This window comes from Callospermophilus lateralis, unplaced genomic scaffold (assembly GCF_048772815.1).
Source record: "Callospermophilus lateralis isolate mCalLat2 unplaced genomic scaffold, mCalLat2.hap1 Scaffold_143, whole genome shotgun sequence".
In the NCBI taxonomy this organism is placed as follows: Eukaryota; Metazoa; Chordata; class Mammalia; order Rodentia; family Sciuridae; genus Callospermophilus; species Callospermophilus lateralis.
Window position 1 is genome coordinate 749285 of NW_027512573.1, and position 25970 is coordinate 775254.

The following is a 25970-nucleotide window of genomic DNA, read 5'->3' on the forward strand; positions in this document are numbered from 1 at the left end:
ATGCCCCACTAGAGTCATCAAACAAGCCTGCAAAGTTGCAGGACACAAAGACGAGGTACAGCCCTACGTTCATATGCTAATGATGAACAATCCAACAACAGAATTGAGAAAATAATTTGTTACAATAGCAAAGGAATAAAGCACTTAGGAGTAAACTTCACAAAAGAAATGCAAACCTTACATTTAAAAACTGCAAACCTTTCAGTTAACTCACTCAAGAGAACAGAATTGGAAACATAAGTGAAATTCTCTCAGTACATGATGCAAAAAAGAGTAGCAAGAATTTTGAAAATGGCCTTACATTTGGAGGAATATTTTATTTGGTGACATATATCTGCATATTTATGTCATAGATCTGTATAGACCATGTTTGTATATGTCTATGTATATAAGTATGCTAAATATTTTTTCTGATGGAAGATCACAGTCTTGTGCCAAACTAAATAAAAGGCAATTTGAGTGATGTATAGTTTATCTCCTTCTGTGCAACATCTCCCAATTTAGGGATCTCCACATGGTTTCTTATCTTCTTTTTTGGTCTGTTCATAAGGTCTCTGGAGGCCTATGTTTGGAATTCACAGACATTTCCTCCTCATTCAGTCAAACCAAAGTGTTAATGTCAATCCAGATTCAAGGGTTGGGGAAAGCAATTCCTCTTCTTAGTGAAAAGAGTTGCAAAGAATTTGTGGCCATTCTAAAGCTGTCATAGTGATTTAGTTTTGTAATTTTAACCTAATTATAAAATGAAATAAGAGAAAAATAAGAAATTAAAAGGGTGGATCTTTTTAAAAATAGAAGAATATTAGAAGAAAAGGAATGAGAGGGGAGAGTAGGAAGGTTGGGAAAGGGAAAGAACAACAACATGAAATTAATCAAACTCTGTCCTGTGCATATCTGAATATATCACAATGAATTCCACTTTTATGTACAACTATAATGTACCAAATAAAAATAAATCAATAAAAAAGAAAAAATAAATAAAAACTGCAAACCATTGTTGAAAATAATTAAAAACCAAAATAAATGGGAAGACATTCCAGGTTCAGAGACCATGAGATGTGACATTGTTAAGAGGTCAACACTCCCAAAACTAACCTATAGATCCAAAGCCAACCCTGTCACAATCCCAGATGTTTTCCTTGTAGAAATTGACAAACTGATTCTAAAATACATATGGAATCCCAAGAGATCCAGAAGAGCAAACAATGCCAAAAGAGGAGAAAAAATCAGGAGAACTCATGCTTCTTGATTTTATGACCTACTGGAAAGAAATGGCAGTGGAGATACGGATGGATGTGAGGTGAACCCTCAGGACTGCGTCAACTGACTTTTGACAAGAGTGCCAAGATCACTCTAGGGGTGAAGTATAGTGCCTTCCTCAAATGGCCTGGGACAGCTGGATCTCCATATGCAAGAGAATGTACCTGGACTCCTACCTCCTACCATGGAGAACAGGGGACTAATGTTAAGAGCTAGCACTCTAGAGCTTTCAGAAGGGGTCTCTCTCTGATAGAGCACTTGTTTGGCATATGATCCTAGTTTTAATACCCAGTGCCCAAAACAAAACAAAACAAAAACCTTTTAGAGGAAGACACAGGTAAAACTTCATGACCCAGGATTTAGTACAAGATTTTTTTATGTCAAAAGTATTAACAACAAAGAAAAAAATAGAAACATTGGATTTCACTAAAAGTAAAAACCTTCCCAGAAGTGGTGGGGCACACCTGTAATCTCAACTACTCAGGAAGCTGAGGCAGGAAGATTGCAAGTTTGAGGTCAACCTGGACAACTTTGTGAGACTGTGTCTCAAAAATTTTTTTTTTTTTTTAAAAAGGATTAGGGAAATAGTTCAGTGGTAGAGCATCCCTGGTTTCAATACCTACTACCACAAAAGGAGAGAGAGAAAAAAAAAGTTAAAAACCTCTGTGCTTCTAAAGAAATCACCAAGAGTGAAAAAAATCCAGAGGACAGGAGAAAATACTGGTAGATTACATATCTGACCAGAGATTTGCATCTGATTATCCAAAGAACTCTCATAAGCCACAATCAAGGAAGGACGTAGAGCCCAAATGAACAAAATGGGCCAAAGATCTAAACAGACATTTTTCCAAAGACATAGAAAGCAGAAATAACCAATAAACATAGGAAAAGGTGCCCAAGGTCATAGCCACCAGAGTCACCTGAGAAACTATCCCATACCTAAGACTGTTCAGTCTCAGGTCTGAGAGCACAGGCTGTGGGGGTTTGGAGAAGTCAGGACCCTCCAAGGCTGGCAGCTGACACGGAAATGGTCCAGCCACTGTGGGAATGGGCCACACAGTCCTTCAAATCTCACAGGTACCAAGTGATCCAGCCACTCCACCACAGGTGTAGAGAGTGTGAACAGCACATCCACACAAACCCATGTGTGGAGGATCACAGCAGCAGACTGATAACAGCCATCAGTCAGGGAAAGCCCGGATGTCCACCAGAAGACAAGTGGAACATAAAAGCACACTGCATCCATATGATGAGCAACATGTAGCCATGAAAAGGGACAAAGTACTGACAGATGCTCCAGAATGGATGGCCTTGAACACACACTCAAAAGAAGCCAGGCACCCAAGGCCACAGCCTGTGTGATTTCATTCCGAGATGCCTGAGTAGTCTGTGGAGGAGGAAGGGAGATTAGGTGCTGCTAGGGAGGGGCCTGGGGCCAGCATGGTGGAGGGCAGACACAGCAGATAAAGGGCTGTTTTCTTTCTGAGCTGATGAGAATGTTGTCAGGTAGACTGTGGTGATAGCACCCACACCTGAAACACACCATTCCCCCAAGCGTGGCTTCCAGGAATGAGTGACAGGACATGTGGCTACCATGTTATTAAAGCACTGAGCAAAAAATGAATGAAAGCCTTAGAAAGTATTAGTTATATAAAAAGATGAGAGCCTGTTTCCCTGGAAGAAGGGACCTCTAATTCTCAGGAATCTACTGGCCAGTAATGAAGCTGAGGTCTGTACAGAGTATGAACTGTCCACTAGGAAATAGAGCAGGACCCTTGGAGCCTCGTGGGTACTGTATAGGGACTACCCTTGACATGCACTGGGGCAGAACATCTTCCCACTTTGCAGAAAAAAAGCTTAGTGAACCAATAGAAACATTTCCCCCTTTTGTTGGGAATAGAACCCAGGGCTCTGCACATGCCAGGCAAGTGCTCTACCCCAACAAGGATGGAGTCTATTGAACTTCATAAGCCTCCCTAGATGTCTTGTCAACCTTTGGAGTATTTTCCTGCATATCTACTGGGCAATATTGAACAGGTCATAAACAAAACAGCAGCAAGGATCACAATGGGCAGATGGAGGCCCAGCCCACCAGATCATCTGCACCAAGGCTTGTAACACCGCTGTGGTTACACAGGGTGTGTGGTGCCTCTATAGAAGGAAGCCAAATTGCATGTCAAGGAGTGGGTAGAGAACACTGGATCACAGCATGAGGCCCAAGCCAGAGAGGGGGCACCAAGGACCCAATCCTGGTCAGCACAGGCCTTGGAACTGGCAGGCACTTAGGGCCTGGAGCTAGCCATGTCAGCAAGCAGCTATGAACCCAAGCATGTTTCTCAAGAAGAGATTGGTCACCTGGCAGGCAGAGCTCACAGCTTTGATGACACACTTCTCAAAGCTCCTGGCCACACTGCCTTTGAAGCCAGCGGCATCCCACTGAGGGCTGCAAAAGGCAGAGATCTGGGAAAGGGGCCTCTCCTGCAAACACAGAGGCAGGTGGGGGTCTGAACACCTGGTTGTTCTGACTCCCCTCCTCCCTGCCTTACACTAAGCATGTCCTCTCTGCCCTTCACAGAGGAGCATAGATGAAACCAAGTTAGACTCTTCCCATGCTGCAAAAAAAGCAGCCAGAAAAGCAGCTTGCAAAAACATGCAAATTTTGAAAAATGAGCCATTTTTCCTTGCTTCCGTTTTGCTAAAATGTCCATTTGACCAGGTCCATATAAAACACTCAGAGATAAATCAGTTTTCCTTGGTTACAGGGCTTCATTCAAAATGAAGGGCATTTTTTTGTGTGTGTTTTCTCCATGTCACTGTGTTTAATAAGGACCCTGCCACCAGCAGGTCCCTTGGAGCACCTGTATATGGAGGGCTTGAGGACACATATGTCTAGGGCCCCAGTGACCGAACAATCCCATTCCCCAGCTCTTCTCAGGAATATCACATTCTGTGGTCAAACTGCAAAGTCCTGATCAGAAACAGAAATACAAAGCTGGCGTAGATTCCAGGGCCTGCACACACTGTGCACTGCTCATAGCCCTGGGTGCTGCCAGTGATCTGGGCTTATACATCACCATGCTAATGTGTCCTGATGTCTGGTACCTGCTTGAGCCTCCCTTCCATGTCCCCCAGCAGTGACTCCTTCTAGCCATGTTCCACAGAAAAGTTTATTTCCACCAGCCGCCGCCAGACCTGCAAAATCCACATGTTAAGTGACAGCCACAGGGACAAGTAAACACCACAGGGATATCCTGCAGATAAGAGAGCAACAGTCAGGTATGGGGGCACCTGTGGTCCCAGCTGCTCAGGAGGCCAAGGCAGGAGGATCACGAGTTCAAAGCCAGCCTCAGCAACTTAGTGAGGCCCTAAGCAATTCAGCAAGATCCTGTCTTTAAATAAAAAAATAAAGAAGAAAAGGGCTGGGGATGTGGCTCAGTGGTTGAATGCTCCTGGGTTAATCCCCAGTCCAAAAAAAAAAAAAAAAAGAAGCAGGATTTTGTTAAAGCACTTGAAGGCAGCATTCTAACAAGTCTCCAAGCCCAGGTAGACATCTGTCCACATACCATGTCTGCTCAGGACAGGCAATGTTAGGAGGACAGGAGCCTGGATCATCTGCTCCTGCCCACATGCCTCCATATGTCCACCTGACATCTGGATCCAGGGTTCACCTTGGGACACACAATGCATTTACTGGTCATGTCTCTTTCCTAGAGAAGTTCCCTGGCCTTATCTTTTCTGATGCTGACAATTTTGAAAAGTTCAGGTCATTCTGTAGACTGTCTCTTGATCCAGTTGGCTCACAGTTTTCCCATGATTACAATGGTTTGGTTGGGACACTACTAAGCCAAGCTACGTAAAAATGTACTCAGTTCAGGTCAGGTGTGGCCAAACATCTGCACTTGCCACAGCTGCCCAGCCAAACACCTTGAGCCTTATCAAGTGGCCCATGAAACCTATTGGTTCCACCAGGGCTGACAGAGAGGTTGGCCCTTAGTTAAGGCTTATCTGCCAGATTTCTTCACTGTGAAAGTCATCTTTCCTCCTCTATAAAGGCTTCTGCAGTGGGACACTGGAAATTCTGTGCCTTCCTGGCACCCTCACCAATCTCAGGATTCCTGGGTGATACCTGCCTGCATCAGCTACTATACCTTGGTTATAGAGTGAAAGTTTTCTATTGCAATTATTTCTTCTATATTTCTTAGCTCCATTCTTCAAAAGAAAAAGAAAAAAGTGCATTATTTCTCTTTTTCTTCTTTGTTTATCAATGAATTTTAATCCATTCCTATCATTTTGCCTTTTAATAATAAAATCATACCAGATTTGGCTAACATGAGCATCTTCAACAGTTTTTTTAAAAAAATACAAAATAACTTTAGACTTACAAAAATTCTGCAGAGGTAGCCCAGATAATTTCTATGTTCTCTTGACCGTGTTTCTGCCATCATAAACGTGACTACCACTCAGTTGTCAAAAGCTAAAAGCTAGCAACAGCAGACCACCATGGCAACCTCAGACTTCACACGGAGTCCTCTTACCAACCCAGGAGGAGTCTGGATCATCACATGCGTTTAACTCTATCCCTGTGATGGGCCTGCGGCCTCAGCACTTCCTGAAATTCCAGCACAAGGAGTTCTTGGCCCACCTGTGCATCTCCCACTGACCCATGGAGGTGGCTGTTCTTCCAGGAACAGAATTGTGTGGTGGGAATGGGAGTTAAAAGGCATGATTGGGCCTTGTGGGGTTGTGAACACCTGTATTCCCTGCTACTCAGGAAGCTGAGGCAGAAAGGTCTCAAGTTCCAGACCATCCTGGGAAACTTAGCAAGACCCTGCCTCAAAATAAAAAAATAAAAAGGGCTCGGGATGTAGCTCATTGGTAAAGTGCTCCTGGGTCAGTCCCCAGTACACACAAAAAAAAGGCATGATGGGATGTGGGTGTGCTCAGGTCCCAGGGCATCATTATTTCTGTAAGTGCTCATGGTCCCAGGGTGCCTTTGCCACAGGACTCTTGAGGGACTGAGCTGGCAACTATCTAAATCATGAGTTCCTACTGCTATTTCTAGCTCCTTCTATACCACAGAGCTCTTCTCCCTCTTACTCCCTAACTCCCTTATCCTGACCCTTATCCTGACTTCCAACAATACCAACAGCACATTTATCTCCTCAGACCTTGGTAAATTTATTTGGAAAACAGGAATAACCACAGCAACCACCTCAGAGTAGATGTTTAATAAATTTCATGTTTTTATCATTACTACTGCACTTAGAATCATTCTTTCTTGTCAGTCGCTGCTCAGCTACTCATCACTCATGCTTAACACCTGGGGATTATACTACTTAGAATCCTGGAATAATATTTAATAATACAATTTTGTTTTTCTGGGATTTCAGTCTGTTGGTATCAAACTTCACAAAGCAGTTGGGGGAGGATTTTTTTTGTCCTTGAATGAAATGAACAACCCCTGGCCCTTTGGCTACCCTAGTCCATACAGTTGGGGTACCCCTGCCTCATATGACAATAAATCTTGCGACCAACTCTGTGTTAAGACCACAAGTAGGTTCTACAGTCTCCCTGGAAAACTGTGGCTCAAGGGGGACAAGCCCACTGACACAAGCACTTCCAGGACAAGGAAAAGACAGCCAGGCTGGACAGCAGGCCTGGAGTGGGCAGGACCTCCCACTCTACCTCCTTCCCCTGCAGCCCTGTAGAGACTCAGGCTCCTGGATCCCACCGGCTCTCAGCTGTCTTCTCCAGCACTGGGGTGACTATTGTGGAATCCTCCCCATGTCCCAGGTTTTGGAGGAGGAGTCCGTCTTGTCAAATGACTTCACTCAGCTGCCAGCTAAAGATGCTTCCTATCATTTTGGCCTTCTGTTTCCAGTTCCACACAGCTGGCTTGCAGCCTCAGACCTGAAGCGGAGCCTGATGGTCCTACTCGCAACCCCTGTCTCAGTGTGACTGCACCCCATCACAATCTACCAGAGTCAATGACTCCCTTCTGGGCAAACGGCAATGTCCCTTCCTCAGAGAAGAGACCAGGGCCCAAGGTAAGGTTCAGGATGAGCCCAGGCCTCCTGACCAAGGCGTTGTTGGTCCGGTGCTTGGTGACAGGACACAGCTGTGTGACTCCCCACTCTGGTGCCTGTGGAGGCTCTGCAGCCTCAGGCAAAGCTCACCTGGATCTCCTCAGGGTATGTGAACAGGACAGTTGAACCCTTCCGGAGCATGCTCTTTGCTAACACTGTGCGCAGCCAGGATCTCGTGGTGGCCAGGACACTCCGGAAGATGTCTTCCAGTGACTCTTCCTGGCTGCGGCTCCTGAGTCCTCTGCCACTTCCTGTGGGCACATGAGAGAAGGTTTACCAGCTCTACTCTGCTGCTCCCCACACCTGAGCCACCTTCTAGCTCCATGCTTGTTGGAAGCCCACTGACACAAGCACTGTCATTTCCCCAGTACCCTGGGCTCCCATAAAAGGGGCAACATGGGAGAGGAGGGGAGAAGGTATGGGTGTTACAGGTCCCTGAGCAGACTCTGCCTCACCAAGAGCCTCCACCAGCGGAGGCATACACAATAGCCCTCCAGATTGGGTGAGAAAAATGTACCCATGAACATTCCAGAGAACCCTGAACCAATAGGTCATGCAAACTCCCAGCCCTTAATCCTTGGGAATATGAAGCAGCCCCTCTCCTGGCCAGGAGGCCAGACCAGTTCTCTCCCCATAAGTACTCTGTGGGGACACCCACTGTCTCTCTCTTCCCCACCTCCACCACCATACCCACAGAACCACTCCCTTTCAGGGGTTCAAGTCCTCTGGTGACACAACCCTTCCTCAGCCCCTCTCTCTTTGCACTCCAGAGGTGCCAGGGAGCACACACAGCTACAGCATCAGGCCCCACTTTAGAGAGGCCTCTCCTGAGCCCCTGAGGGCTGCACAAAACCTGGGTCTGCCACCTCCTACCTTCCAGGACAATCTGAATGCCTCATCAGTACATGTATGTCCCTTGTACTGGGCCTCAAGCATTTCACCAACTCCAAGAATGGCTCCTGCCACACACTGACCCATCCAGGTGTCATCCAGGGCTGGGCAGAGGTGGTCAATAAATGAACTTCAGGGACAACCCTGAGGCTGAACAAGCAGCAGGACCCTGAACTGTGCTCTGACCCTCACAGCAGCCAGCCAGATGACCACCTGACAGGAGGCTCCCACATGCCCAGGCGTGGTTTTGCTTTGGTCAATTCTAGCACAGCAAAAATTTTGTTTTTGCAGCACAGGTAGAATATTTGTAACACAGATCTGGGACCCCCACCAACAATGAGGACACTTCCTTCTGCAGAAAAGTAAACCCTAAATAATTGACAAACTGAAGCACCATTTATTGGGATCTGGCACCAACCTGTGATGGATGAAATAGTATCACTCAGGAGAAAGCAGACACCTTATCAATAAAATACATTCTTAGTACCTGTAATACTAGCAGCTCAGAAGGCCAAGGCAAGAGGATCAAAACCTCAAACCCAACCTCAGAAACTTTGCAAGGCCCTAAGCAACTCAGCAAGACCCTGATTCTAAATAAAATACAAAAGAAGGCTGGTGATATGGCTCCGTGGTTAAGCACTGCTGGGTTCAACCCCAGTACTGAAAAAAGAAATTCTTAAAGTGTATCTGTGGTATATTAAAGACGAAAGACTGAAAGGAATCAGGTGAAAAATGTAGACTTGACCATCTCCATCCCTGACATCACAGGTCTGAGGTGATGTGCAAAAAGGTTTAAAAAAATGAGTCACCCACAGTTGCCATTCTCCATCACCCACAGTGGAAGCTCAGGACCCACAGTAGAGAAGCTGCACAGCAACTCAAAGCTCCTGATGCAGCAGCAGGGACACTGCCCTGAGACATGGGTGAGAGAACAGAGTGTGAGGGCCAGGGGCAGCTGAGCTCCAGTGGCAGGAATCAGAGTGAGGTTCCCTCCGGGACATGAGGGCGAGAATGACTGCACGCTGAGGGGCACAGGGGCCTGAGCAGGGCAGCAGGACATGGGCTCTGCTGCCATGGTGTGTAGCTACATGAAGGGAAGAGTCTGGCGGGGAAGACAAGGCACAGATATGTGTTCTTTAGGGGTAAATGGGCTCTAGTTTTCTGTGAATAATAGAATCTAGGAAAATGGGGAGGTCATCTTCTTGGCGAGGCCAGGGGCGAAGTGTGTAGTCTGCATACAATGGAACCCAGCATGTAGGAGATGCCAAATGAATACCTGACAACTGACTATACCACTCTGTCTCATCCAGCCATCCCAGAACTCCCACATTCCCTTCCAAATCAGGCTGCATGGAACCCAGGACCTCTCATGGGCATGACATTTGGTCCATAAATCCTACTCACCACCAGAGGTCTAAGTCCAATGACTCTGCAAATGATCTCAGCTGACAAGGCGGGGATCTCGTAAAACCTCAGGTGTTTGGTGATCCTGCAGACAGATTCCTGGAGCTTCAGGCACACAGTCAAGTAAGACTCTAACAAGGTCTTCTCAAGAATCCTACCAACCAGGAGTCCAGAGAGCTCATTTAAGTCATTGGGAAATGAGAAAACAATACCAATTATTAATACCAGTCCCTTCCCTTTAAAAGACCTACAAGTATGCCTGTACTCACAGCTTCTCAGGAGGCTGGGGCAGGAGGATGGCGAAGTTCAAGGTTAGCCTCACCAAATTACAAGGCCTTATCTCAAAATAAGAAATAAAAAGGGCTGGGGGTATGGCTCAGTGGTAGAGAGCCTCTGGGTTCAATAACCAGTACTGCAAATACATTATTTACTTAAAATAAATGACCTACAAGTAAGGAATTTACTTGTTCTCCTCCAGACTATCATTACAATAGGTCTTAAAGCTGTGACTAAGATAAAAATGGAACACAGTTCTTTTGTCTTAGCTCAGCAGTTGGAACTCTAACAAAAGCAAGATAAAATATTTGCAAATACATTCCCTTATTCAAAAAACCTCAAGGGATGAATATTTCTAACATTAAAATATGATATACACTTGGAGAAAAATTCAGAGGGACATGAGAGGGAGGGAGGGAGGGTGCTAGAAGAAGAATGTGCACTGAACACAGAATTTCTTCCACCTGGCATGACCAGGTTTCACATTTATTGACTGACAGCCTGTTGATATGAGAAAGGACCCTGCAAAGTCACAGGGGCTTGCCACACAGGGGGACCCTGTGCTATGCCCCATGTCCAGACACACCAGGGGCTTGGAGGGGGGAGCACCAGCAGTGCTGAAAGGCTCCAGGAACACACAGGTCCCTGGTGAACATTCCTGTTCTGTGTTTCCCATGCTGTTCCTCCAGGTGGCAAAGGTCACTCACAGGTGTGGGAGTAAATGATTCTGCAAGGCTACCTTTGATTTTTGTTTTATATTGGCCCAACTTACAAAAAAGTAGAACTAAATGTTTAAAAAATGCAGGACACATACATTTGTACTATGACAATGATCATTTAAAAATAAGTGACTACACAAAGACCAAAAGGTCGGATGGGAATGAAGCAAAATCTCAGCACACAAGAGCTGTTATTTGCTTTTTTGTTTGTTTGTTTGGTACTGGGGACTGAACCCAGGCCTTGCACATGCTAGACAAGTGCTCATCCCCTGAACTACATACACAGCCCTGTTAATTTCCTTTAAGAAAAAGAAGAGGAGGAGGAGGAAGAGGAGGAGAAGGAGGGAGGGGAGGAGGAGGAGAAAACATGAATGGCTGGATTGGCAACTGCAGAGGACACTGGGGCACTTGCTGGTGTACCACCCTCCCACTTTGTCAGCAGGTGGCCCACACCATATAGGAGCCCATGCGAAGGGGCTGCACCAGCTGCTCTACTTACACATCTATACTCCTGATAGATGTCCATGAGCATTTTGAAAACATTCTCAACATGCTAGGGCAGGAAAGAGAAAGGGAAATATGAAAGGTCCAACTAGGAAACAGCTGTCTGTGCCACGAAGGGAGAAAGGCACAGGGACTCATCCTGTTCTCCCTGTATACAAGCCTTGAAGGGCTCAAGGACCAAACTTCATTTTCAACCAGTGAAATGCACACTGTAAATTTATGCCATTTTCTTTTTTCCTTTTTTTTTTGTCTCTCTTTTTTTTTTTTTTTTTTGGAAGCAGGTATCAAACCCAGGGCTTTGCATCTGCTAGGCAAGTGCTTTGCCATGAGCTACATCTCAGTGCTTATCCCATTTTCTTTACCCCAAAAAGAAAGACAGTAAGCATAAAATGTGTGACATCCAGAGTGCCTTCTAATACTCATATCTAACAAATGGCTACTGTTCTCTTGTGCTCTATTTACTAAACAAGAATCAACTTTGGAAAGTCAAACTTTCACCCTAAGAAATAGTGATTTCTTATTTCAACAATTTTCTTATTATTTCTTGGCACTTCCACCAACCTGCCCTCCAGGACAGAAGACCCACAAGCACTCAATGTTCAGTTGTTCAGTTGTAACCTGCTTTTGCTAAGAAAGGACCTGACACCCTACTCCCAACCACAAACCTCCAAAAGATCTTCTGAAGCCTTTTCAGCCTGTAGTGAGTCCCTAGGAAACAGTCCAGGACCAGAGCAGGCATGAGACTCAAGTATTCATTGGAGTTTTTCATATAGGGAACCAGGCTTCCCAGAGGTAGCAAACTGAACCAGGATTGAAAGAGATATCCATACTCAGCAACTGCTTCTTCCTTTCCATGAAGTTAACAATCTGGTTCCTGAATGAAGAAACCGGGACAGAGACCAGGGCAGCAGTGAGAGCACTGAACAGACTCAAGACAAGGAAAAGCAAAGCTGGGAAGATCCAGAAAGCTCAGATTTTAATGATGATATCAATGCATCATTATGTGGAAACAGACATACAGAGTGAATCAGATGAAAACTGAACAGAATAGCCAAGTGTATGGCACATTTATGATCCCAGCAACTCAGGAGGCTGAGACAGGGGGATTGAAAGTTCAAGGCCAGCCTGAGCAAATCAGTGAGGCCCTGTCTCAGAATAAAAAAAATAAAAAAGGGGTTGTGAATGTGGCTCAGTAGTTAAGCACCCCTGGTTTCAATAAATAAATAAATTTATTGGCACCAATAAATAAATAAATTTAAAAATAACAAAAATAAATAAATTGAAAAAAAACAAAATAAATTTTAAAAATCATTTCTATTTAGCTTTCATTTCAAAAGGTTCCTAAAATAGAGAAGAGATGAGAACAATTGAGCTTACTGCCTTCAACCCTAAAGATGGCACCAGGCTCCCAGGGGACGGGGAGGGCAAGGGGACAGGACACTCCACACATGGCAGTTATCTGTGTGTGGAAATGAGTGCAAAGGGTGCTTTCATGTTTAATTCAGATTTATTTTAAGTTTTAAGTTTTATACTTCTCTCTTAAATTGGATTTAATTTTTTTTGTGGTGTTGAGGTGGCAACCTAGGACCTCGCCCTTGCTAGCAGGCCTCTGCCACTGAGTACAGCACAGCCCCCTACAATTTTTCTTGTGTAGGTTGTGCTTTCCATGTTTTCTCTGAAAAACCTTTCCTCACTTCAAGATGAGGTTATTTAGAAGCAGCATGCCATTAACACATAGACATGTAAGGATTTTCCAGAGAGCCATCTACTCAGCTGTGGTTAGGAACCTGCACCCTTGGACTACAGCACCTTAGGGTACTGAGAGTGGTCCAGCTCAGAATGCAGCCTGTCTTGCTCCATGTTCCACAGGCACACCTGAGAAAGCGGTGTGTCCTGCCATGGGTGGCTTAAAGCCCCTGGGTGACACCTGGGTCTGGTTTCTCTGCAGCTTTCTCTCCAATGTCTATACCATATTCATTCTCTAGCCATTTGCTGCACCAGTCCCTGGAATGGAGGCACAGAGCTCCACAGAGGTACAGATTTCCTGTTCCTCCTCTCAGACTCTTGATTTGGGACTGGATTTGATTCTCCACCTATTCTTCTGTAACTCCCACTCTGACTTTTTTATTTTTTGTGGTGCTGGGGTTTGAACCCAGGGCCTCAGCCAGCTTTTTAAATTGGTGGAATGCATATTGCTTAGTATTCCAGTTTATCATTTATTTAGTTGGAATTTTGCATCTCTGAGTCCCCTTTCACCTCTTGAAGCGCAGTTCTAAGTGGGGAAAGGGGTGTTCAAGCCCTTCACTCCCCCACCCTGGGGTCCTGGCAATACCTGGAGACACGTGTGCCTTTAAGAACTGGGGAGGGGGCAAGACCAGCAGCACCTTCCAGGTGGGAGCCAGGCACACTGCTCAACATTCTACAGTGCACAGGATGGCCTCCACCACACAGAATGGCCTGGTCCCAAAAATACAACAGTGCTAATGTCAGGAAATCATGCCTAGAATTACGTTAGTGGATTTTTAAAATTAATTATTATGACGATTTTATTTATTTATTTTTTGGTAATGGGGAGTGAACCCAGGTGCACTCAACCACTGAGCCACATCCATGGCCCTTTTTAAAATCTTATTTTAAGATTTTAAAGTTGCTCAGGCTGGCCTTGAACTTATGATACTCCTGACTTGGCCTCCCAAGTCTCTGGGATTTCAGGCACGTACCACCACACCTGGCTTAAAAGTTAGTTTTTTTTTTTTTTTATGGTAGTAAACATAACCTAAATTTTAGCATTTCAACCATTTTCCAGTATTTGCAATGTGTCAATGACATCACAAGGTCACAAAACCAAACTCTAGAACTTTTTTCATCTTGCAAAACTGAAACTCTATCCTCATTACAGACTAACTCCCCTTCCTTGGCCCCTGGCAAGCCACACTACTCTGAGTGTGAGGATGCTAGGGACCTCATGGGTGGAATCACATGGTAATTGTCCTTTTGTGGTCTGATTTGGTTCATTAGCTCAATATCCTCAGCACAGGTCTGCGCTGCAGCATGTGACTGAACCTGTCTCCATGTGAAGGCTTAGCACTCTGTATGAGTGCCACCTCTCCCTCCTCCATTCACCCTTCCACAGTCCCTTGGATTCACTGAGTCTTTCCTCCAGCTGCCTTGGAGAAAGTCTTTCTTTGGTGCCCAGCAGCCATGACTGTGCCGGATTTGAATGGCCTGCCCCTGTCCTCCCTGGAGTCTTTAGGCTTCTTAGGCAGCACTCTCTGTTCTGGGAAACCCAGCACAATCTTTCCATCTTTCCTCTGGCCTCTTTCTCCTCTTTGCTCACCTGGTTTTCACCCACAGACCTCAGAAGTTCTGTTCTGCTTTTCTTCCTTCTGCTCCTTCTCTGGGTGAGCATGACATTTCTACTGCCCAGTCCCCAGTCCTCTGGTTCTTGGCCCCTTCCCCGCTGTTGTCTCCAGGTGGCTGCTGAGCCATCAAGAAGAGTCTCCTTCTGCACTCCAGGTGTCATCTGTGGCCTTCTGACTTGGCAATTTTCTTAATACCCATGGTTTCCAATGCTCTTCTGAAATTCCCCAACTGTTCAGAGCATCGCCCACTTTTTCTGAAGGTCCTTTACCATATTCCTCAAGTTTGTTTTTAACACCCTCCCTGAATCCCCCCACAGGGGCTATCTGTGGGTTTCACCCCCCTATTTCCTCCCTGGCCATGCAGCATGAGGGAGAGGAGCCAGGGCTTTGCTGTAGCATAGCAAGACTCAGATCATGGAAGTTTTCAATCCTTTGACAGAAGGGCCATAGTACCCCTGGCAGAAGCCAGAATCTGAGTGTCCACAGAAACTGGCTCCTATCTTCTGCTTCAGACTTCAGCAAGCTCTATGCATCCACATCTCAGGAACAGTGACTTTTCCAATTTTCAGTTCCTCTCCCCACTGGATGGTCACCGTCTTGTACACACTGCAGGGCCCAGTGAGCCCATGGTCATTGTCTCTGTACTCTTGCCCACCAAGACTTCCACACTCCAGGAGGCCTGAGCCTCCCACCTACAGGACAGCAAATCATTCTCACAATTAGAGAGCAGAGAGTGTGAAAGTCCTCTGCTTCTCCTGGCCAGTTCTCTGGCCTGAGCCTTATGGCCAGCAAAAAGAGGATCTTGCTCCAGCCCTGCAAAAATGCAATCACCACCCCTCACCTCAGGTAAAAGGCAAGGTCAGAGGCAAGATCATGAACTAAGGTTTGCCATATGTGGGGCTGTGTCCTGGGACACACAGAGGTGCTAAATGTCTGTCACACAAATGAGTAAACACACATTAATACAATCATAAGAGAAAGACTGCCCAGCACAGTAGCCACACCTGTGATCCCAGTTACTCCAGAGACAGGAAGATCATGAGTTTAGGCCAGGCCAGGCAACTTAGCAAAACCTGTCTCAAAAATTGAAATCTAAGAAAGGACTGGGGATGTAGCTCAGTGGCAAAGTGCTAAAGAATCATTATTCCAAGATGTGCTTATATAAATGCAGCTTTACAACTTACTCATTTAGCCATTTTTCCTGAAACTGAGAGAAGGAGATTCCCTTAAGGGCAGCCCAGATGTCCTCAGGCTGGCTCACAAAGTCCTTTCTTGGAGGAACCAGCTGCATACAGTAGTGCAGGACAGGGAGGATGCCCAGCCAGTCGACGACTCTTGTGTCTATGCACCTTTGACACAGGTTGACCAAGTACTCTTGCCATCTGGAAGGGAACCAAGACCTAATGTGACCTGTGGTTGGCTGTGTCCAACCTGCCCTGTGGTCCAATGTCTCAGGAGGGCAACCAGCAGAAATAGCAAGTGGCGCACCTGAACCGAGTTCCAGATCAGGAGACATAGGGTGGCAAAGGGGACAAGTTCCCTGGACCCCATCCCAGTGCACCAGAATGTCATGAATCCCAACAAACTCCCACGGGTGTCATTTCCACCTACACAACAGCTGAGGTATTGAAGCCCTAGGTTTCTAGCCAAGAATTCACAAAGGGCCTAGGGTTTAAACCAGGCAGTCTGGCAAAGGTGAACCTAAACACAAAGCAAACTTTTTTCTTTGTTTTGAACTGGGAATTGAACCCAGGGACACACTACTACTAAGCTAAATTCCCAGCCTTTTTTTATTTTGATACATGGTCTTCTTCAGTTTCTGAGACTGGTCTCAAACTTGCAATCCTCCTGCCTCAGCCTCCTGAGTCACTGGGATTACAGGCATGTGCCACTGTGCCCAGCTACAAAGCCACTTTTTAAAAGGAACAACTCATGGTGGGTGTCTCACAGGCACAGAAATAGATGCTTCTTCCTTCTCTCACACCCCCACACAGCTGTTTCTAGATTTCCTAACCAATGTCTCTCTTTCACAGAGGGCACAGCAACTGCAAGGGTCTTTAAAACTTAGGAAACCGTCAGGTACTAAGAGCTCAGGAAAGGCTGCCTGATTTTACCCAAGCTCAAACCAAACAGAAGCAGAAGAGACCCTGATTGTCCGAGCACAGCAGCTCAGAAGAGGTCTCCCCAACCACATAAAAGGCCATGGCTGACCCAGCAGGGGCAGGGTGCTTCCAGAGCTACCAACACAGATGAGACAGCAGGAACAGCATCCCTGCAGGTTCTGCAGATTTCCTAGGTGACACCGGCAGGCCGGCCTGGGCCCCAGTGCTAAGGCATGCTGAGCATGAAGAGGAAGGTCCTCCCAGGAGCACTTTTGTCATGTATTTTATATTCATTTATTTTTTCCAGTTGCCCAGGCTGGTTGTAAGCTCTTGGGTTTAAGCAACCCTCCTGCCTCAACCTCCCAAGTAGCTGGGATGACAGTGTTGCCGTGGTGCCTGGCTCTTTGAAGTTTTTTGAAGTCAGGGTATTCAGGAGAACACAGAATTTAACAACACTAGCAATGAAACAATGCCAGGAAAATGACAGGAGCAAATGGTGACATGACTGTGGTTTTATTTTTCCCAGTGTGTGCACAGTCTTTCTCTAACAAGCACTTAGCTCTGTAATCAGATAAAAATCATGATTAATGCCTATGAAACCTCTGACAAAAACAAAACAAAACAAAACAAAAAAAACTTGGGATACCTCTCAGATGTGCCCAGGATGTGGTGGAGTTCACTGTGTAGGACATCTGGAGAGCAGGTGCTGGGGCAGAGGATGGAGCACAGTGAGGTCAGGTCACCCTCTGATAAGCAGAGTTTGGTATCTTCCACCAGGAAAAGGAGGACCAGGCCCATCCTCATTCTGCTCCTCACAGGCCAGCCTTCAGGCAGGGCGTCCCCACTTCTTCCTTCCAGAACCAGTTTAATCTGCTTTTTCAAACACTCCCATAGGTGTTTTCTCACCTGATACAGGGGAAAAAAGAGGCACAACAGACCATGGAGTGCATGCCCTGGAGGCTGAAGGATTCTTGGGCAGGGGATCAAGGCCCTGAGGCAGGGGAGCTCTGGGGAGGGTCCCACCTCCCTCACCTCCCCAACTCTCAGGCACACTGAGGTTCTGGGACAGCAGAAGCACAGGGATGCTCAGTCCCAAACCCTGCAGTGAGGTGGGTCTGGGAGACCCCTAGATGCTCCTGAGAGCTCAATGTCGAACTCAGAGAGAGCATCAGCTCTGTCTCCAAGCCACAGTGTGGCTGAAGGGGCAATGATGGGCTCCACCCTTTCTTTCAACTCTTCCTAGACCTTGAAAGAACTCAAGATCAGTGCTGGGAGTGAGGCTCAGAAGTACAATCAGGAGAAGGGACATGGGGGCAGGGGATTCCCAAGAGGTGGAGCAGGAAAAGAAGGAAAAGAAAGGTCCTCCTGCCCACCCACCTCAGCACCTGCCCCAGTCAGTCACAGGGTCTCCTTACCGGTAGTAGTCAGGGGACCCTGCCCACCCACACCAGAGCTGCTGGTGACTGGGGGAAGCCTGATTCCTCTTCCTCTTCGAGGCCCAGGATGTTCCAGGGCTGTGCTTTCCCTTCGTAAATCATAGGCACTTGGACAACAGAATAAAACTGCCGGAAGTAGGTGAAGAATTTCTGCAGGTTGACGAGGTTCCAGGTCTGAAGGTTGCTGAACATGCGGCCCAGCATGATCTCGGCTGCTATCTCCTTCCCCTTCACCAGCTCCTTCTTCATATTATTAGTGAAGAAGTTCTGAAATTTCTGGAATGTCCCAGGAGGCTTTGTGCAAATTATGTCATCATATTGATGCCAGTCTATGGGTGATAGCAAGAAAAATGTCACACTTAAGATCTCAAAACCCACCAGCCCAAGGCACCATCCCAGAAGACAAACACGGGGCATAGCTGGGCACAGTGGTACATGTCTGTAATGCTAGTATCTAAGGAGGCTAAGGCTGGAGGAGCACAGGTTGGAGGTCAACCTCAGCAACTTAGGGAGGCCCTGACTAAAAAATGAACAGACAGGAAACTGGGGAGCACAGTCAGAGGATGAAAGAACGGAAGGAAAACAAGAGGATTCTGGTAAATTGAGGCAATCAGAACTCACTCCGTCAGCTACCATGGCCATGCCCCTAGAGACAGAAATCCCAGACAAATCACAGTGATGAGCTTAAAACCAAGTCTCTGCTTAGTCATGCAGTTCAGAAAGCCTGGTAAAAACTTTAAACATGACCACACGCAGGTTAAAAATTTATTCCAAAACTACATCTCATTAGCAACTGAGTCCTGTTCTGGTAAATGACTTCGGAGTACCTACTGGGAACAGAAACACCCACTCCAAAGAGGACAGTGCAGATTACCCAGCAGACACAGAGATACTAGCAGGAGCCCACTACAGGGCAAGGACTGAATTCAAGTCTGCTCTGAAATCCAGCTTGCAAGAGACAAAATTATAGACCTAGAAAATACAGTGACATCAACTGTAAAAAAATTAGAAAACAAAAGTGGTTAGCCAAGCACCATGATGCATGGCTGTACTCGAGGCAATTTAGGAGGCTGAAGCGGGAGGATCAAAATTTTGAGGGCAGCTGGGTAATTTAGCAAAACCTGACTCAAAATTTAAAAGAGCTAGGGATCTAGCTCAGGGATAGAGGATTTATCCAGCATGCATGAGGCCCCTGCATTGTCAAAAAAAAAAAAAGCAAGAAATAAAAAGAAAAGAAAGAGAAGAAAAAAGACAGAAAACTTATAAGGTGGTCAGAGGTAGCTGAGCACCATGGTACATTCCTGTAATCCTGGCGACTCTAGAGGCTGAGGCAAAAGGATTGCAAGGTCAAGGCCAACCTCAGCAACTTCAGGGGCCCTAAGCTAATTAGGGAGATCCTGTCTGTAAACAAAAAATAAAAAGAGCTGGGGACATGACTCAGTGGTAAAGTGCCCCTGGGTTTAATCCCTACTACCAAAAAAAAAAAAAAAAAGCCCTATGTGTAGAAAGACACACACAAATAGCAGTGAAATATTAAGACAGGTTCTGAGCAGGACTCCTGAGGCCCAAAGCAGGCACTCTGCACGCTACTGTCCCATTGGTTGGCTCAGCCACCCCAGCTCTACCCTGTCCCATCCAGGTGACAGTTGGCCAGGGTTCATGTGCTGATTCAGGCATGGCCTCCTCTGGAGCTTCTCCTGACCCTACTCCAGCTCCTCGCTTTTTGGGACTTGTCAGAGCAGAAACTTCATCTTTGCTTGTGGAATTATCTGATGAAGTCCAGTCTCGCCTAAAAGCTGAAGTCCTCGGAATACACTATTGTTATTAAATATTAAGTACATAGCCAGGAGGCATGGTGCACATAGAGCCTCTCAAGAGGATGAGGCAGGAGGACCTCTGGAGCCCAGGTGCTTGAGGTCAGCCAAAAAAACATATTTTTTTAAAATCCTAGGCCCTGGGGGGAGCTGAGGACAGGGCTGGGTGCCCAGGCAGGCCAGGACAGCCAGTAGCTACAGAAAGGGTCACATACAAAGAGCTGCCAGAGGGCCTGAAGTGGTGCAGAGGGTTCTTTCCAAGGATTCAGCAAGTCAAATGTGGAAGCCACCCAAATGCCACCAACAAAACATGACAAATAGCAGAGACCCACAAGGAAGCTCTTGACACCCTATCCTGCTTCCAGTCACCACCTAGCTGCCTCCAGGAAGGGCCAACCAGCAGCTCCCTGTTCCTTGCTTTGTCCCAGAGTCTGCCTGGGACCTGGGACCCACTCTGCCCACTGCCCAAGCCCTTCCTCTTGCTTGTTTTCTCTCCTTCCCATTTCCTCTCTCGCAATAGTTAAACTACAGCAGGGGCAGCGCACAGCAGAGGACCCATGCAGACCAGGCAGTCTGCTCCACACAACAGCATCCAAGCCAGAACACAGGTGCCACAGGAAAGGCCCTTTACCTCTGGAGCACAGGAGGGAGGACTTGACATACAGGCAGCTGTTCACGTGCTCGCCTGCCTTCTGCGGCTGCTCATAGATGTACTCATACTCCACGGTGCAGTTGGTGTCTTGGCCATGCTGAAGGACGTACTTGTAAGGAATGGCTCTATCCAGGCTCTGCCTGGGAATGACAATGCTGCCTTCGATGAGGGACCCGTGCTCATGTAAGTCCCTGCAAATCAACAGACACTGGCCAGTTATCCGGAAGTCTTAACTCAGAAGATTTAGGTCTCAAACACCGGGAACATAGACCCAAAGCTATAACGGACACTGACCAAGACAGCATGTCTAGAACAGGGCAGGGCTTTGTTTCCAGTTAGGACAGAAAAAAGAGCCATAGCGAAGCGAAATGAAGACATGCATGCTGGGAATATCAAACACACACTCATCCAGGGAGCAGGGCCACCCTGGGGGCTCACTGATCAACTCTAACACACACTCAGAGGGCTGGGGGCCGTGAGACTCACTCAACATAGTACATCTTGCAAGCATCACTCCACTCAGGCCGTCCGAGCTCTTCTCCTCCCCTGATGAACACCGTGTGGACCTCGGGATTGAAGGTGACATGCTTGGGGATGATGGCGTGGAAGTGCACAGTGATCCCCTCCTCAGGCTTCAGCCAGCTGGAAGAGAGAAGGAAGCACTGTGGTCACCAACTGCTCTTGGCCTGGCCTACCTCCTCTTTCTCTACTGGTAATTTTCAGCCCTGGCTGCTGCCCATCACAAGCAGCAAAGAAGTGGAGAGGAGGGTGTGAGTCCCTGGCCTAGCCAGCCCGCCTCCCCTACAACCCCTGGACTGAACTCATCCCAGCAGCCCTCAACAGGCACAGGTGACCTCCCTGTGCCTTGGGCCTGGAGTGGCAACTTAGTACCTTGTGGGGACAGCTTGTGCACTGGCCTTCTGGTTCTTCTGCTCCTTCTCCTTTGTCATTGCAGCCATGTAATTTTTGTCACTCCCTTCTGGCTTCCTCAGGTCTTTGGGTTCTGAGCTGTTTTCACGTGTTTTTTCTCCAGGAGCAGCCAACCCGTCCTTGGTCTCTCCCTCCTGAAAAGAGCAACCAAGCCCCAGCCTGAAAGGCTACCCCTAACCCAAGCATCTCACAGCATGTCCTCTGAGGACCCTTCCCCAACCTTGCCTGGCCCCTCCTCCCTCCCTTACTCCTGGGCACACTAGTTCCTTCCACTGCACCTGTGCTACTGACATGAAGGGCTCACTTTGACCTGGGCAAGTCCAACCTGATTTGACATGGCTATGCCCACCAACACCACAGCAGGGAGCTGTTGGCCCACCCATACCCCTGGAGGAAGGTTCACACCAGGCACCTTGTCTCCAAACTCACAAGGGCCCAGCCCAACCCACATGTGAAATAGTGTGCGACCATGGTACTCAGGAACTGCCATAGCCCTTTGGGAGTGACAGCATCCCTCTACAGGGATGAAGCGGCCCTGCTTTCCTCATGTTCACAGCACCTTCATTACACGAGCAAGCTTCTCTACTCATATTATAGTGAACCTGGAACACACCCAACCAATGCTCTGGAAAGTGAACCCCAAAAAGCAGACACTAAGCTGCCCGCCACACCACTAGTGTCTCAAGAACAGCCTGCTGATAGGCACAGACCCAACTTGGATGGCACTTGCCTGGTGAGAAGACCCTGGGTGGCCTGTGGATGTCAATAGAGAGACTTTCACAAGAAATAAAAGCTGGGAGTCAGGGTGGGCAGGCAGGATGTGCAGCACAGAACAGAAAGACGGTGCCCCCCCCCAAATGACCTGCCACAAGGCCCAAAACCTGAGTGGGTGCTGCCACCTCACAAATGGCCCAGCTCAGTCCCTTCAGCAGAAGCATGAGGGCAACCAGCTGATCCAGGGCTAGCGAGAGGCTCTGCAGCCAGGCACACAGACAACCTCCTCAGTGACACCTGTGATTTGATGGTTTTTATTGCAGCCATCCTAATGTATGTCAAGGAGGTCTTGCATTGCCCAGGAGGAAGCCTGGGAGCAGGCACCACACTCTGGGTGTCTGTGAGCTGGAACTGAGCCAGGGAGTCCCCTCTCCCCCACCGCCCTGTGCTCCTGAACGCTGGCAAGGAGCTCCCTCCCACAGCTCTCCCTGGGTTCCAGTGGGAGTCCCTGACCAAAGAATAATTCCTCTATGTCTAATGCCTCCCAGAGGCTGATGGGGCCTCACTTCCAAGGAAAAGCACCTGAAAGCACCTGCCAGCCAACAAGCGCCCACACATGGGTCTTGTGGCACAGTGGAGGAGCACCCAGCCCCGCACATCAACACAGAGACCCCAAGGAGAGTGGGACCCACACCTGGCCTGGCCACAGCTCCTGAGACACATGCATATTGGGTCTAGGGCAGGAAAATAAGGTGGAGACCAGGGACCTGGAGCCTATAGACTCCTATGGGGACAGACCAGACCCATGCCAGTGGCTTGGCTGAAACCCACCAACCCTGGGCCCAAGAGGCAAGGCTGCTCCTCCTTCAAGGAGCGCCCACCATCCAGGCTCCAAGCTGCACACTCCCAGCCTCCCAGGAGCCCTGATGCTCTGGAGACTCTGAACTTATTTCCTCCATTGTAGAAACACATCCTCCAGGAAAACATAGAAGAAAAAGGAAGCACGCTGCCTGGACCTTGGTGCCTCCTCCAGGAACCTCCCAGCATTCTGGGCAGGAGGCCTGCCTGGGTCCCTGGGCGACCTAGGGCAGAGATGGGTGGTCCACAGCTCTCAAAGCCCTCACCCAACGACCTGTCTGTGCAGAGACCCCAGCCTCTCCCCCATGCCTTCATCCATGGGACCTCCAGTCCTGGGTTCCTGGCAGAGCACACAGTGACCTTGCTGGCCCCATGGATTCCTGGGATTCCTACTCTGGTCTTGCAGCAGGTGGAACCACCTGGAGAACCTCCAAGTGGCTGAAAGGAGAGGCCTCTCTCTTCTGGGAAGCCAAGTCCCTTGTGTCCTGTTTCAGTTTCTAAAAAAGTTACCGAGACTGTGATCCTCCTGCTTCTTGTCTGATTCCCAGCAACAGTAGGAATCAGTGGCATTTGGTAAAAAGGCCTCATGCGTGTGTTGTGTTCTCAGGCAGATCCTGGTTCTGCTGGCAAGTGGTTCTGTTGCTCTCGGCCAGTCCCAGCTCCTCACCAAAAATGAAAAGAGGGGCAGGGGGCAGTGACCTTTCAGGGAGGCCCTGCAGCAGGATGAAAGTGGGTCGCCACTTCCCAAAGGTTTGGGGACTAAATGAAGCCCCTAAGGGTGCTGTGTCTGTCCCACCTGCCCTTTCCTGGCCACTGTCAGGGACCACCCTGTCTTGTCCCATAATTAATTTTTTAATGCCGGCCTCACAGCAAGCCTGTGAAGACAGGCTGGTGCTGCTCATCACTCAGACCCCTTTTCTCCCCTCAAACCAGACCAGCAAGACCTCAACCACAGTTCAACCTGCACTTGGGTTCCAGAGGGTTCAAATCCTGTCTCTTCTTGCCACTAGCTGTGAGGCTGTGGGCAAGTTACTTAACCTCTCTGTGCTTCACTCTCAGCATCTGAAGGACAGGGATTTATGATAATGTCGTGTTTAGCACAATGCTGGGCACACCACAGCTTAGCAGCTTGGCTTTTTAAAACCCCTGGGACTGTAAACCCTCCCCTCCCAAAGCTCCAGCTGGCAGTTTTTCTTCCTGGTTCCCAGGGGTGGGGAGCCCTGGCAGGTGGCTCCACCATTCCACAACTCCATCTTCACAAGGCAAGGAATCTACAGCCACTCAGGGTCCACAAGTCCCAGATGCTCAGGGCATCCTTGGGGCTGGGGGAAAGCAGTGCTGCCCTCTGGGAGCACTGTGCCCCATAGGCTCTAGGGAAGCAGGACAGGAGCAGGGGAGGCACTTGCTCTATTCTGACTATCAGCAGGGAAGGCCCATATGATAGCTTACCCCCTCTTGTTTCTCTACTGACAGCCTGGGCAGGCTGCAGGGACCTCTCCCAGTGCATTGTAAACCCACAGAGCCCTCCACCTCCAGCAGCCTAAGACACCTCTCCAGACATCCTCTGGAATGTCCAGGGCCCTTCAGCTCAGCCAGAGGCTTCTCATCCCCAAGAGGGACTAAATCCCAGTTCCCTCAAAGAAAAGAGACTAGAAACTTTAAGCAGGAGCTGGGCCCCTGATGAGTCTGCAAGCTGGCCCTGCTCCCATCTGCCTAAAAGGCATTCCCCACTTGACCCCAGCACTCCTTGCAACTTGCCTGGTCCTGGGACTGCAGGAGGCAGCCTCTCTCCACACTGGCTACAGAACTTGGAGGCCTCCTCACAGGAGAAGTGCTGTCTCTAGCTGGGGGAATCCTCCAGCCCAGTGTCCCTTCCCCTGCAGGTCTCAAAGGATGAGCAAAACTCCCCAAGGCAGCTGTTATAAACTGTGCCTCCTTCTCAGGTGACTACAATCCCATTTCAGTTTCAGTTTATAAAAAAAGTGAGATTGCTGAAACCAGAAAGTTCTCCTGGTCAATTGACACCCAGCAGCAGTGGGTCTCCTGTGACTGCTCATGGCCACTGGCCCATCCCAATTCCCACTCTGCCCTGGATCCCCCTCCATGCAAAAGACACTGCCTTCTCTGTCTCTGCCACCACCCAACAAGCTAAGACTGTAGGTCAGACTGCAGGCTAGGCCAGCTTTTCCAGACAACCACTGAGAACTTGGGGGAGGTGGGCAGGGGGACTTGGGTGGAGTTGTAGCAAGGGCAGAACCTTGGCCCAACACAAGTGGCCCCTAGAAGTGTGTAGAGCTGTTTGAAAAGCAAGGTTGGAGCTGGGTGTCACTGCCTAATATAGGTGCCTTAGTATCTCACCCTGCTCCCCTGAGAGAGAGGACAAGACAGCTGCCCCATAGGTAACCCTAAGCACAGGGGAGGGTTGGGTGACTCTTATAGGGACAGCTTTATAGCACTTGAGAGGTGCTAGTGGACATGATCACCTCTGGCTGAGCACCGCTTCTGGCAGAGGCCAGCCTGTGCTAACAGGTTGGGTTTGGGGTTCCCAATATCTGGCAGGACACTGCCATCTACGGAGGACCACTCCTTTCCTTGACCATGTGGCATCCAACTAGGGAGATAATCATGGCCACTCCAGGTTGAGGTCAATATGGCAGGCCTTTGCTCTTCCCTAACCCATGAATCCCAAAGCACACCTACCCAGCCACCACCTCTTCTGCTAGTTGTGCACATGAATTGCAATGGGTATGATATCAGTCCAGTACCTCCCTGCTCAGGACTTAAAGAAGTGTGCATAACTCCTTTTCAGGCCAGTCTCTGATACCCTACTGTACAGGAAATTGCTTCAGAGAGGTCAGAAATAATCCAAGAGGGCATGATTCCTGTGGGTGTTTGGTATTCTGGGCTGGGCACATATCATGTATCTACCCTGCCTGGAAATTCAAACACCCACAAGAAAACT

General features: G+C 48.2%; 1 pseudogene; it reads right to left on the minus strand.

Moving 5' to 3' along the window:
* Positions 1 to 21926, minus strand: part of LOC143387888 (E3 ubiquitin-protein ligase RNF213-like) — a 43318-nt pseudogene extending 21392 nt beyond the window's left edge.
* Between the last annotated feature and the right edge of the window lie 4044 nt (positions 21927 to 25970).